Genomic DNA, 3994 nt, shown 5'->3' on the forward strand with positions numbered 1-3994 from the left:
GGCTCACTTTGTTTGGACTGGAGTTGCTTAATGACAGTTTTGATACAGACAAACTATTTTTAGGAATATTTCAAACTCAAATAATGTTTCATGTCTAAAACTTTGATTAGTGGTTTTTAAACTTCATTTTTTATCTGGTAAAGTAGAAGTTCAATGTTAAGTTCATGTGTAATAACCTTTAACGAAGAGTAACAGTCAAATAAATGATTTTTACATACAGTAAAGGGCTACAGTGTGACATGAACACGATGCAGACTGACTCTGTTTAAACAGTTTTATGATCGTTTCTTTACATGGTTTTGCTCCAAGGTTATCTAAATTATGTATGTTTTGGTAAATTTACAAGTAGAAGTGGCATTTTAGTTCAAGTTTAAGACTCTGAAGTTTACCGCTTGTGTACTTTAATGGCCGTGTTTCTCTTTGTATGAACTGTTTCTCAGAGTGTTAACAGTAACAGTATGTGTGATGTTTGTGTGAACGATGAGTCAGCGTTCCCACCATTGGTTTCCTGCTGTTCATTTTTTTTGGTTGTTGGCATCAAACTATTTGTTTCATACTTTAAATGTTTACACGTCAAAAGCTTCATCTTGTTCAGGAGACGAGTGCCAAGACTTTAAAACTTTTCTACTTTTAAAAAGATTTAACTTTACTGACAAAACAATCTTCCATTTATAAACTGACATCCCTTCCAACTCTTCTAAAACCTTTGTTTGTTTGTTTTTATAATGGTTGCTACTTTTAGCTTTTAGCTACTACTTTTTGCTACTTTTCATTTGCCTTTTACTGCTGTTATCTTTTAGGTAGCATTTAGTTTTATGTAGCAACTATTTTTATTGTTTTGATCTTTCCAATACTTCTAGTTAGCTGCTCTTAGCTTTTAGCTAGCCTTTTGTTAATTTTATACAGAATTTTGTTATTTTTATTTTGCTTTTTCAGCTAGCATTTCACAACTTGTATGTAGTGCTTTTCTACTTTTAAGTAAAGTTGGCTACTTTTGGTATTTACTTAGCATTTTGATACTTTTAGCATTGGGCTAGCTGTTAGCTACTTTTAGCTTTCAGCTTGCTTTCAGCTTCTTTAGCAAAATTCAGCAAAGTTACTTTAAACTTGGCATTGACACTACATGTTCACTGAAAAGACAATTTGTCTCATTCCTCCTTGCAACAAGAAACACTTCTCTGTGTTCCCTGTTCATGTTTGTTTCATGTTTGCTCTGATCCACATGTCACAGGTTCTAAATCAGCTTTCTATCGTTGTGTGTCACAGAAATCCACACGAGTGCTCAGTTCATCCCTCGAGTTCTTCAGAGCTCAGAAGATCTGCCTCCATCATGGAGATCAGCGAGGACACGAAAAACTTTCTGAAGTCAATAGAGCGAGAAGACGTCAGCGTATTTCCAGAGCAGTTTCTGGAAGAGCCTTTGGAGGACATGTCCAACCCTCCCTTCTCATCTGTCTCCTCTGCAAGAGACACTTTGATGGAACCAGGAACTTGTGAGCCCTTGTCTCCAACTCTCCCCCTTGGACGGAGGAAGACTTGTTTGAACACTTCTCCCCAGCTGTCTTCTCTTTGACGGACCCTTTGATAGAGCAGGACCCGATTGAACAAATGTTCCCAACTCTCTATCCTGCAAGACACCCTTTGACTGAACCAGGAACTTGTGAGCCCTTGTCTCTAACTCTCCCCCCTGTGGAGGATTCTTGGACAGAGTTGGACCTGTTTGAACTTCTGTCCCCGACCTTCTTCCCAATGAGAGATGCTTTGATGGAGCAAAGCACACCTGAAGCTTTGTCTCCAACTGTCTCCTCTGCGAGGAACTCGCTGATGAAGGACGGCACCTCTGGTCCTCAGCATCGTTGTGTGGACCTGACTGAGCCACACATGGACAGTTTGCTGGACTTTAAGAAGAGTCAGCGTGGAGGACATGATGGGTGTCCACACGTGGGAGGAGCTCCTCCAACTCCTGTCAACATCCGACCTGCAGTGCAGCAGTCTGGTGGACAAATCCAGGAACAGGTGAGACAGGAGGACAGGGATGTCTTTCATTGTTTATCTGTAGATACAGTAAATATTGGTGCATATTACAGAATAACATCAGCTATAGTGATAAGAAATAAAATAAAACTGAAATTTACAAAGTCTAGAGTTCTCTGCAGGGGCACAGCTAATTTTTTAAAAACATTTTATTTGAAGATTTATTTTTCTTCCTGTTCTTCACGTTTTTTCTATGATTTTATACTTTTATTTTGGATTATTGTTTGAACAACGTAAGACACTTGAGCTCAGCAGAGACTGTCCACATGTAACAGCATCACTTCTGTTCAGTCACTTTCTCTACAAGAGATAGTTTGTTCTGTTCAACACAGATGTTATTTAGCTAGTGAACTTTATTTGGACTCAAACTGGGACTTATTTAATGCAGCCTGAACTCGTGTGGTCGTTGTTGGTCTGTTCAGACCTGATGAGTCAGATTTCAGGGGGTTTGATGACAGCAGCTCTTTCGGTCTTTGTTTATTAAACAGAGAGGGGAAATACTGCCACCTGGTGGACAGAAGACACCACAGCTGGCTGTTTCCTCACATCTGTTAGAGTCAGAGTCAGAGTCAGAGTTTCTTTATTGTCATTCGCACCTCATGTGGTACATGTGGTGGAGCGAAATTATGTACACAGGGTCCCAGTTACATCCAACAATAAAATGTATAAGAAAAACAGTAATAACATCTAAGATATGAACTAAGAAAAACATCAACTAAATATACACTAAGCACTCATAACATAAAACATTGAACATCACCACAAACATGAACATGAGTCTGTGAGCAGATGTGCACGCATGAACACATCAACATTGAAACAGATCAGCAGCAACATGAAACAGATCAGCAGCAACATGATATGGTTTTTCACAGTGATTATTCTAGTTAGAGATTCATGAGTCTAACAGCCTCAGGGTAGAAGCTGTTCCTCAGTCTAGTGGTTCTACACTTAATGCTCCTTAACCTCCTTCCTGAGGGGAGTGGGGCAAAAAGTGTGTGTGCTGGGTGGGTGGGGTCCTTCATGATGCAGGTGGCCCTCTTCCTGCATCTGGAGGTGTAGATGTCTGTGATGGTGGGGAGACTGATTCCAACAGATTTCTGTGCAGCCTTCACCACTCTCTGCAAAGCTTTTCTTTCTGCAGCTGTGCAGCCTCCATGCCACACATTGATGCTCGAGCACAGGATGCTCTCCACTGCACATCTGTAGAAGGAGGTGAGGACTGAGCTTCCCAGACCAGCTCGCCTCAGCCGTCTGAGGAAGTAGAGTCTCTGATGAGCTTTCTTGATCAGGCTGGTGGTGTTGTTGCTCCAGCTGAGGTTGTCATTCATGTGTACACCCAAGTACTTGTAGCTGGAGACCACTTCCACCGCAGATCCTCTTATGTTCAGGGGGGTGTAGATGTTTTTGTTCCTTCTGAAGTCCACAATCATCTCCTTTGTCTTCTTCACATTGATGTGAAGGTTGTTCTCTCTGCACCAGCTCTCCAGGTGTTCCACCTCCTGCCTGTAGCTGGACTCATCATTGTTTGTGATGCATCCCACCACCGCTGTATCATCTGCAAACTTTACAATGTGACAGCCTGGATGGGTAGCTGCACAATCATATGTGAGCAGAGTAAACAGGAGGGGGCTCAACACACATCCCTGAGGAGAGCCAGTGCTGAGGGTTATGGTGGAGGAGGAGAGGTTGTGGATCCTCACTAACTGTGGTCTGTTTGTTAAAAAGTCTAGTACCCAGTTGCAGATGGAGGGGCTTAGTCCTAGTGTGGATAGTTTGTCCATCAGGGTTTGGGGGATCATGGTGTTGAAGGCGGATGTGAAGTCCACAAAGAGCATACGGACGTAAGAGTTTTTCTGCTCCAGGTGGTTGAGTGCAGTGTGGACCACAGAGGAGATTGCATCCTCTGTTGATCGGTTCTCACGGTATGCATACTGATGAGGGTCCTCGTTGATGTTGA

The sequence above is a fragment of the Nematolebias whitei genome, chromosome 21 (assembly GCF_014905685.2).
Source record: "Nematolebias whitei isolate Nwh7 chromosome 21, NemWhi1, whole genome shotgun sequence".
Lineage (NCBI taxonomy): Eukaryota > Metazoa > Chordata > Actinopteri > Cyprinodontiformes > Rivulidae > Nematolebias > Nematolebias whitei.